Below are 12,500 nucleotides of genomic sequence, written 5' to 3' on the forward strand. Positions count from 1 at the left end.
TTCCAATAATTAGAGAGACAGTTTCCATGACGACTAATCTGGAAAGCTACGCTGACAGACACCAAGAGTTAGTTATCTGAATGGGGGTCCAGCAACGACATTTTTCACCACACTACTAAGACTTGTTCATCCGTACTAGAGTTATCTTGTAAGAACGCCTGCACAAGTGAAAACATTCCCCCGACCCAAATCTTCAATATGGTAACAAGACAAAGATGAACAGGTGTTCTCCACAAAGGTATTACAAGTATGTTAATGTAAACAGAGAAAAGGAAGAAGGCGTCACAGAAATAAAAATAAATGCGAATATATATAAATATGAACAGAAATGTATATATATATATATATATATATATATATATATATATATATATATATATATATATATATATATATATATTGTTGGTGTTTAGAGAAGAGTTAAATGACAACAGAAACAGGAAAAACAGAGCAACGTGAAAGACCTGAATGTATCGAAAGAAAAAAAAAATCACACTTCTGAATATACCGACAAAGGCGACGCTACTGTAGATAAACTTTAAGATAAAAAAGTTATTTACTTTCTTTTTAAAATTTTTTTGTTTTCCAAGAATATCTCCCAAACAAAACTAATTCTCTAAGTTGGAGTAAGGCGAACTCTCCTAAAACTTTCCATATGAAGTTTCTGAGTTAACAGAGGTGTATTATTGTTACCAATTATAATGCCATGGATATTAACTTAGGTATCTTATCAGAGTCTTTTCGCTCATTCGAGTCTCTGAAATATTTAGACCTGATAAATAAATACTCCTAAGGATTAAATTTCCGCGTTTGAAAATGTAACAATGTCGTCCCTTCCAAAATAAGTCATAGACACCCCCCCAACCCTACAGAAAAAAAAAAAAACACTTCACTATTTCAAAACTGTTCTTTAGTAAATAACTAACGTCACACACAAGGCTTCCAAAATCACTCACTGGCCGGATATGGGCCTGACAAGGACAACAAAGGGAATAAAGTAATTTCGTTGGTTTGATGACATTTCGAGGCAGAGGGCCACAGGTATAAAGACGTGAACGTAACAAACTGGAGTGTGAGGTCATCATATATACGTATGTATATATATATATATATATATATATATATATATATATATAATTTATGTATGTATATTAATATATATACATATATATATATATATATATATATATATATATATATATATATATATTACATATATATATATTTATATATATAAGATATATATATATATATATATATATATATATATATATATATACATATACATATACATATATATATATATATATATATATATATATATATATATATATATATATAATTCACACAATGTTGATAGACAGGACTCGAGAAGGAGTTGAGCCGATGGTAGAAAGGTGGAGACAGGCACTCGAAGATAGAGGGCTGAGGATATAAGAAGAATAAAGACTGAATATCAGAGGATGGGAGGCGAAGGAAGAAAGAAACAGTGAAACTGGGTTAGGACGACATCGAGGGAGTCAGAACTTTCAAATATCAAACGTTGCCGACAATGGAGCTGTGGACTCTGGGATCAACCACAGAATACAAGGTGCTTGAATAAACTGGAAAAAGTAGTCAGGGATATCGTACGACAGGAGGAGGATTAGTGCAGAGGTCAAAGGATTTACAAAAGTGTATTCAGACCAGCGATGGCTTTCGGAGCCGAGATGTGGCCGAATAAGAAGGTTCAAGAACGGGAAATGGATGTGGCAGAGATGAAGATGTTGAGATGGATATGTGGACTGATAAGAAGAGATAAGAACAGAAATTAGTTTATTAGAGGAACAGTTAAGGTACGGGAGGTATTGAAGAAGGCCCAGGAAAGAACACTACATTGGTTTGGTCATGTTATGCGGAATTGAACTGAATTGAATACAGAATTTAGGCCAAAGGCCAGGCACTGGGACCTATGAGGTCATTCAGGGCTGAAATGGAAATTGACAGTAAAAGTTTTGAAAGGTATAACAGGAGGAAAGTCTCGCAGTTGCACTATGAATCAATTGTTAGGAGAGGGTGGAAAGTCAGATGCAAGAAAGAGAATATGAAAGGAAGTACAGTAAAAAGGAACGAAAGGCGTTGCAGCTAGGGGCCGAAGGTACGCTGCAAAGAACCTTAAGTAATGCCTGCAGTGCATCACATGAGGTGCACTGACGGCATTACCCGCCCCCCACCCCCCCTGTGGGAATGTTATGCGGAGGGATGATCATGTGTGTAAAAGGGTTATGAGTATGGAGGTGGGGGGAAGAAGAAGGGGAAGGCACACGTTCAGACGGAGGGATAAAATAGCAAATGACATGCAGGAGAAAGGTTTAGGAAGGCAGGACAGTGGAAGGTGGAGAAGACCCATACGAAACAGCGACCCCATATAGAAATAGGTAAAGCTAACACAGAAGAAGAAGAAGAAGAAGAAGAAGAAGAAGAAGAAGAAGAAGAAGAAGAAGAAGAAGAAGAAGAAGACATATATATATATATATATATATATATATATATATATATATATATATATATATATATATATATATATATATATATATATAATTCACCAATTAAACTATGCATGAGGACGTAACCATTGTCGCCTTTTTTTTACTGAAACAAGCTTCTGTAGGGGAGAGGGGCGATTTGTTGAAACAAATATACAAATATACAAATATATATATATATATATATATATATATATATATATATATATATATATATATATGTATATATATATATGTATATATACATACAGTACATTTATATGTATATATATACATATATATATATATATATATATATATATATATATATATATATATATATATAAAATATATGTTTCGTATATAAACTATACAGAAATATATAATTTAAAAATAACTGTTATCCTTTTTAACTTAGACTGTGTTTAAGGCATCGTTAAAATAGTACATGAACAAATGAAATTCGCTTTCTCTCTAAAAGTAACTCCCTGTGAATGTCTTTGCATATTTATCTCTTTATTCTTTCACAGAGACACTTTTTTCACCCTAATTTCCAAGTTCTTCTCCCCATCTGACCAATTAATGTCATCGCTGGTCAATTACTCACCTTAGTGACAAATTTACAGACCCATCAGACCTTATAAGTAAAAGCAGCATCCCATGAGCACGTTTTCTGGATTCCTCGAGCATCTTGTCGCTGTATATATATATATATATATATATATATATATATATATATATATATATATATATATATATATATATATATATATATATATATATTTATATACAAATTTACTACATATATATGTATATATATATATATATATATATATATATATATATATATATATATATATATATATATATGTAATTGTTCTGTGCATTAATACAGTTACTAACAGGACCTCATTAAAACTGGATGGTATCTAGCGGATATGTGTGTGTATATATGTATGTATGTATATATGTATGTATGTATATATGTATGTATGTGTATATATGTATATGTATGTATATATATACAGTATATATATAAATATATATATATATATATATATATATATATATATATATATATATATATATATATATATATATATATATATATATATACATACACATACACATAAACCTTAGTAAATAAAAAAAGTAATTTTGTTCGTTAAACGTGCAAATACGAACATGAGCAACTTTTACATCATCGCCAACATTGGCTCCTTAAAACTAACTTCGGCATCAATAGCTTAAGCAGTGCAGAAAAAGGTGCGCATGCGTCACACCGCCATCAGGGGTATCAGGCAGGCCATCAAGCAGACGACAACGCGGAATCTATCGTGGCATTAGCGCCACTGATCACCTGGGGAACTGTCACTGATTACCTGGGAAACTAAGTCGGATTCCAGAGTGTGATTGTGTGAGGGAGGACTGACATAGTCCAGTCTGGGAAGAAACGTGAAAGCGGATTTTTGGCTTACAGGAGGAGGGAAATGCTGAGATTTTAAGTTATGTACAGCTGTTAAAAAAAAAAAAAAAAGAACAGCTGTTCTTATGGAGCGAGGCAATTACAACAATAACTTGCGCTACACTTACATACATTACCTAAATGGGAAAGCAGTAAAATGCGGAGTGAAGAGAAGGAATTTATAGTAGATTAATAGCGGAAATATATATATATATATATATATATATATATATATATATATATATATATATATATATATATATATATATATGTATATACGGTGTACATAGATATATTATATATATATATATATATATATATATATATATATATATATATATATATATATATATATATATATATATATATATATATATAAGAACACATGCCAGCAACTGCAACTAAAACTTAAGGTATGTGGTTTACATCGCTTCACAAGGCTTGCAACTGAACACGATGATGCTCTGAATATTCAAATTTCAACAGCAACCTGATGGTGTTACGCGCAACGCTGTTATATAATCTTCAATCGGAAGGGAAGGTAGAGACGGCTTAGATAATATTCAGCCTTTCACTTGGACCATGAAAACAAGTAAATAAGAGAGAATATTGATAGAATAGAAGACACTAAGAGGGTATCTTCTCACCGAAAAAGATAGAAGAAAAATAATTTCAAAGTCTAAATGAAAAATGAAACTGCCAGTGAACGGATTCACGATCGGACTGCTGACCTCAGCGAACGATAAACTGGATAAGATATCTCACTGATAAGATAATCTTGAGGGGAAATAGAAAAAAGAGATATTTCACAGATAATGTAATCTTGATGGAAAATATTTCACTGATAATGTAATCTTGATGGAAATAGAAAAAGATATGCCACTGGTTCCTGATAACGTCATCTTGATGGAAATATAAAAAGATATCCCACTGGTTTCTGATGACGCAATCTTAATGGAAATAGAAAAAGATATCCCACTGGTTCCTGATACCGACATCTTGATAGAAATAGAAAAAGATATGCCACTGGTTCCCACTAATGTCATCTTGACGGAAATGGAAAACGATATCCCGCTGATTCCGTAATCATGAGGAAAACAAAAAAAAAAAAAAAAATAGATATCTCAATATTAACGTACTCTTGAGCAAAACAGAGAAAGTGATATCTCACTGAAAAGATGATCTTGGGAGAAATAGAAAGAGATATTTCACTGATAACGTAATCTTGATGGAAATAGAAAAAGATATCCCACTGGTTCCTGATAACGTAATCTTGATGGAAATAGAAAAAGATATCCCACTGGTTCCTGATAACGTAATCTTGATGGAAATAGAAAAAGATATGCCACTGGTTCCTGATAACGTCATCTTGATGGAAATATAAAAAGATATCCCACTAGTTCCTGATAACGTCATCTTGATGGCAATAGAAAAAGATATCCCCTGGTTCCTGATAACGTCATCTTAATGGAAATAGAAAAAAAATATCCACTGGTTCCTAATAACGTCATCTTGATGGAAATAGAAAAGATATCCCACTGGTTCCCGATAACGTCATCTTGAAGGAAATGGAATATGATATCCCACTGATTCCGTAATCTTGAGGAAAATACAAAAAAATGATATCTCAATGTTAACGTAATCTTGAGCAAAATAGAGAACGTAATATCTCACTGATAATGTAATCTTAGGGGAAATAGAAAAAGAGATATTTCACTGATAAGTAATCTTGATGGAAATAGAAAAAGATATCCCACTGGTTCCTGATAACGCAATCTTGATGGAAATAGAAAAGGATATCTCACTGGTTCCTGATAACGTAATCTTGATGGAAACAGAAAAATTTATCCCACTGGTTCTTGATACCGTAATCTTGATGGAAGTAGAAAAAGTTATCCCACTGATTCCGTAATCCTGAGGAAAATAGAAAAAAAAACAGAGAAAGCGATATTTCACAGATAAGATAATCTTGAGGAAAAGGAAAGAGATATTTCGTTGGTAACGTAATCTTGATGTAAATAGAAAAATAGATACCCCACTGATAACCGTAATGTTGAGGTAAATAGAAGGCAATTAAAAAATAGAAGGCAATTAAAAAATGCGCCGAAGTTTTTTCGCCGCAATCGAGTTTTCTGTCCGGTGGTGCCCTCAGCCACGGCCCATAAAACTCTTAGCCGCGACCCATGAAACTCAGCCACGGTCAGGTGGTGGCCTCAGCGACGGCCCATTAAACTCTTAGCCACGGCCCATGAAACTCAACCACGGCCAGGTGGTGGCCTATGTTGTTGGTACTTACAGAGCTGCCAGAAGTACAATTATGACTAACTTTAACCTTAAATAAAATACAAACTACTGAGGGCTACAATTTGGTATGTTGTATGACTGGAGGGTGGATGATCAACATACCAATTTGCAGTCTTTTAGCCTCAGTAGTTTTTAAGATCTGAGGGCGGATATACAGGCAAAGCCGGCACAACAGGTTTCTTTTACAGAAAACTATAAAGATACCTCACATAACGTAACCTTGCTTAACCTAAACTACTCTAACCGAACTACCACCTCTTCTCACTAAGAACTCTCATTGGTGGCTGAGGGCCAAAGGAAGAAGTTCATGAGAGCATCAAAGTGAAGCACGTTGAGCATGAAGTTTGATTAAGTGAGAATATGAAGACGAATACCATGGGATGACGATCTCCCTATAAGAAAGAGAATATTATATATACCCACTCATGAGATAAATGTAAGCTATAAACAAGCGTATAAAACGCCCATCTCAATAGCAAAACATCGTTTAATCTTAAAGGCAACCACTATCTACCGAAAGCCGCATGAAATCTGTTTATTCGGTCTCTGAATAATAGCAAGCACACAGATATACGTTAAACACTACCACAGCAGAAGTTATCAGTAAAAAATTGAATAAAAAATCAAGACAAATTGGTTAATCTTAAAAGGCACCAACTACCAACCAAAATCCCCATAAAATCTGTTTATTATAATAGCAAGCGCACAGATATAGGCTAAACACTACCACAGCAGAAGTTATATGTAAAACATTGTATACAAAATCAAGAAAAATACGTTTAATCTTAATTAAAAGGCACCCACTATCTACCAAAATCCCCATAAAATCTGTTTACTCGTTCTCTGAATAATAGCAAGCACACAGATATAGGCTAAACACTACCACAGCAGAAGTTATCAGTAAAACATTGAATAAAAAATCAAGAAAAGTACGTTTAACCATAAAAGAAACCCATTGTCTACCAAAATCCCCATAAAATCCGTTTATTCGTTCTCTGAGTAATAGCAAACAGACACATACAAAATAAAGCTAACGCAGCAGAGGTTAAGGAAAGAGAAATATAAAAATAAATAATCAAGAAAAAGCTATCTGCTTGAGTGTACCCCAAAGCAAATGGCATTTGCAACTCAAGCGCTTCTCTCGTTTATTGTTTGGCAAGCATACACCTCATAAAAAGACCTAGAGGCAATAAAACCTAATATAATGTGATATCACGGTCTTTTAATATCTTTATCCCCGTTTCAGTGATCCGCCTTCTCATTTCAATTAGTCGTATACAAGCGCGCGTTTATGTTATGCAGCAAGGCTGCTTAATTTCCTTTTCCTTTGAACTTTCCTGAAGTAAGGATTTATCATGCAGGAGAAGGGACCTAGGAGAGGTTATGATGATGATAATAATAATAATAATAATAATAATAATAATAATAATAATAATAATAATTGGATACTTGTTACACAGGATATATGGCAGACGGGTGGTTTAAATTTGGTAAGTTAAATAATAATAATAATAATAATAATAATAATAATAATAATAATAATAATAATAATAATGTTAAGATATCTCTTGCACAGATGTAAATAGCAGACGATTGTTTTAAAGTTGCTGGGTCAAAAAAAATAATAATAATAATATACTGAAGTATCTCAGGCTACTGAATAATAATAATGATAACCATGGCACCAACAACAAACCACAGAATGAAATAATAATAATAATAATAATAATAATAAATAATAATAATAATAATAACACTAACAAACAACAACAATAATATCTTGACTACTGCTACCAACACAACCACCACCGCCATCACAATCAAAACGACTGACATCATTATCAATAATGGCATCATTTCAGCAGCACGAAGGCTGAAGGGCATTGATCCCCTGGCGAGCCGGAAAGGATTCCGATGCTAATGAGGAACGCGGAGACACTGAAGCTTTTCCACTGCAAGCATAACTCCTAATTAGGACAAGAGACTTTCAAAGCCTTAATGAATGATTACTTTGCTTTCCGATTCTACGGTAAGAGGAGGTAGATAATAATAATAATAATAATAATAATAATAATAATAATAATAATAATAATAATAATAATAATAATATCTTTATTATTATTTTTTATCATTATTATAATATGCATTGTCTCTTGTCATAATTAGGAGTTTTGCTTGCAATGGGAATGCTTTTACCTTAGTACTTTTAAGTATTATTATTATTATTATTATTATTATTATTATTATTATTATTATTATTATTATTATTATTATCTAACTCATCATATGGCAGAATCGGAAAGCAAAATAATAATTCATTAAGGCTTTGGAAGTCTCTTGTCCTAATTAGGAGTTTTGCTTGCAGTGGAAAAACTTTTACTTTAGGGCTTTTAAGTATCTTTTATTATTATTATTATTATTATTATTATTAAATGAGGTGGTTTGCTAGCAGTGGGAAAGCTGTTACCTGAAAACTTTTAAGTATTATTATTATTATTATTATTATTATTATTATTATTATTATTATTATTATTATCAACATTGTCTCTTGTCCTAATAAGAAATTTTGCTTGCAGTATTCAAGCTTTTACCTTAGTACTTTTAAGTATCTTTATTATTATTATTATTATTATTATTATTATTATTATTATTATTATTATTATTATTATACATTGAGACACTTGTTGCATAGGTATAGATAGTAGACGGATTGTTTACAATTGGTGAGTCATATAATAATAATGATAATAATAATAATAATAATAATAATAATAATAATAATAATAATAATAATAATAATAATAATAATACTTAAAGGTACTAAAGTAAAAGTTTTCCCACTGCAAGTAAGACTCCTATTTAGGACAAGAGACTTCCAGAGCCTTAATGAATGATTATTATGCTTTCCGATTCTACCATAAGACGAGGTAATAATAATAATAATAATAATAATAATAATAATAATAATAATAATAATAATAATAATAATAATAAGAAGAAGAAGAAGAAGAAGAAGAAGAAGAAGAAGAAGAAGACCCCTCTCTCGAACATATCCTGTTAAATAGGATGGCTGCGTTATTTTTTGTTCAGTCTTCTCAATTTCATTATAATTATTTCCTCTTCTACGATTAAACTGGACTATAACTAACCAATTTTCAAACTTCGGGGAAAGAGAAATATATTTGCAGAGTATTTATTGGAGTCTGTTTTCTGCATACATGAGAAGGTAGTGAAATACGGGGTAAAACCCCATAGAGTTAACCCCAGGCTTCCTGCAGGTGGTTCACTGAATATATATATAATAATAATAATAATAATAATAATAATAATAATAATAATAATAATAATAATAATAATAACCTGTGGAGTTAACAGCATGTTTCCGGTGGGTGGATTCCGGAATAATAATAATAATAATAATAATAATAATAATAATAATAATAATAATAATAACAATAATAATAATAATAATCCGTAGAGTTAACATTATGTTTGCGGTAGGTGGAATCCGGAGTAATAATAATAATAATAATAATAATAATAATAATAATAATAATAATAATAATAATAATAATAATAATAACATAAACTCGTAGAGTTAACAGCAGGTATCCGGTAGGTGGAATCCGGAATAATAATAATAATAATAATAATAATAATAATAATAATAATAATAATAATAATAATAATAATATAAACCCGTAGAGTTAACAGCAGGTATCTCGTAGGAGGAATCCGGAGTAATAATAATAATAATAATAATAATAATAATAATAATAATAATAATAATAATAATAATATGAAAGATACTTGAAAGTATTCTAATAATGTACGAGTATACCTCAACCAGCGCTTCTTCCTCTCCTCCACTCACCTCCCCCCAAACAAAAATGGAACCAAATTTACCTGAAAATCTCGTCAACTCTTCGAAAATATCCAAGATCTGCATCCGGATCGACATTAAACCCGGGTCAAGTTTTGCAATGGTCCAAAGCTCGACTCACCACAAAATTCCACTGAATTTCTTCAGAAAGGTTTTGAGATACCTTGTCGACAAATAGACTCGACTCGTTTGCCTTAATCCTAACTTTAGTGGAAACGAGTCAAGAAATAAATTCAGGGTCACAAACAACAATTTTAATTATACCTTTAGTGCTAACATTACAGTAATTCAAAATGTACAATGAGCGCGTGGTAACTGATGATTTATCATTTAATTGAAAGTAAACCATCTTCGGATCTTGCATAGTCAGCATCAAATAACCGGATTATTATTATCTAATCGACGGCTAGATAAAAACATCTACATCAACCATATCTACACAGTTTAGTCACATACACCAATGAGTTGCGAACACTCAAATACACTTATATATTAAAGTGAATATAAAAAAATCTTTCGTGTATAAGACATAAATTCACGTATATGTATATATATATATATATATATATATATATATATATATATATATATATATATATATATATATATATATATATATATATATATATATATAGTGCTTTTGTTCATCGATGCACTGCGACCTTATATAATAAATCAATCAATCCAGATAGCCAAATGCATACACCAATAAAATGACAGTTATTAGTAGAATTAATTTTTTAGAAATATGTTAACGTTTTGCATATAAATAATTTATTTATATTAACAAATCATATCAAAGAATAACAGGGGTCCCTATATTTGCTAAATATAGTCCAGACATTAATAATTTGTTTTACATATTTATGAATAAAAATTTTCAACTGTCAATAATATTCACGGCAGATTAAGATATTATTACACATATAGTTATCTTGATGATGGACAACATCACTGAATAAGTGGAATTCTATATACTCAGGTAACTTATACTCAAATTTAGAAATAAAAGAATATTCTTTTTTATGTACCAGCTATTATGACTTCTGGAGTTATGGGCTCACAGTTATTTAAATATAATAATGGTTATTTTTAACCGTCAGATTTTTATTAATAAACTGGGTCTTAGTGGATTTCCCTTCTAGCTACTATATAGACTCGTGAATAAACTTGAAAATAAGAAATCGTCATAAATACTTTACTCAAGATCCACTTAGATAGACAACTGAAACGTTTAATAAATTTTTCATGACAATTCTTTTGTTACAAGCTTCTGTGTTTTACGGAGTTTAAAATTAATAATAAAAGTGTCTAGACAGCGTTCACCCAAAATCTTTATCTTCGCTGCAAAAAAATTACTGTAATTATTTATACGTATGATGGACTGCAGGGACACTGAATAGGTATACACATATTTCTGTCTAACTATCTAATAGTCTGGTTGAATTCAACAAGTTTTGTTCCGCTTATTACATAAAATACTACTTCGAATGGCGATGTGAACTTATTTTGCATTCCTTTAACATACCCATTTAGGTAGTAAAAGACAAGTGTGATGAAGAATAATTTTGTAATGAGCAGCATCCACCAGTTATTCACGATATCTGGTCCACCTTTCTCCCAGCCTTTTCTTCACACCTCCGTGTCATTGTGACAGCAGTTAGCGAGGAAGGAAGAACAGTCAGAAAGAACTCTGACCCTTTACCTGGTCCGAAGTCCAGGTCTACATATTTCATTATGAGTTTTGATGACGGATTTGGTCTTTCTTGTGTAGATGAGAACCTAATGTGATATGTTTGATTATTCTGATATATAGTTCCCTATATTCTTACTTGTTTCCTTCTTTCCATAATACGATACTCTTCCCTTTTATCCTTAGTGCACTTTCTTATTTTCTCCCTACTACGTTGTACAGCCATCAGTGACCACTTTATATATATATATATATATATATATATATATATATATATATATATATATATATATATATATATATATATATATATATATATAATATACATATGCATACATATATATATATATATATATATACATACATACATACATACATACATACATACATACATACATACATACATACATACACACTTCACTTCTCTCCCTTGGAGGAGGAGGGGTGTGTGTGTGTGTGTGTGTGTTGATACATATACTGTATATATATTTATACATATTAGATAAGGCCAGCAATATCATCCACCATAAACCTGCAGAACCCTGCAATTGCTTATGAATCTGTCGTGATTGGCAAAGAGTCACAATGAAGACCAAGATGCCAAAATATTAACTGAACGGGATGAAATTATAAAATGCTGGGGGTTTTCCT

General features: G+C 31.1%; 1 protein-coding gene across 1 annotated transcript in view; it reads right to left on the reverse strand.

Moving 5' to 3' along the window:
- The window catches only part of LOC136842694 (adenylate cyclase type 6-like), a 776,358-nt gene that overhangs the window by 364,395 nt on the left and 399,463 nt on the right, over positions 1–12,500 (reverse strand). The window lies entirely within an intron of this gene.

The sequence above is a fragment of the Macrobrachium rosenbergii genome, chromosome 10 (genome assembly GCF_040412425.1).
Source record: "Macrobrachium rosenbergii isolate ZJJX-2024 chromosome 10, ASM4041242v1, whole genome shotgun sequence".
NCBI classification, from domain to species: domain Eukaryota; kingdom Metazoa; phylum Arthropoda; class Malacostraca; order Decapoda; family Palaemonidae; genus Macrobrachium; species Macrobrachium rosenbergii.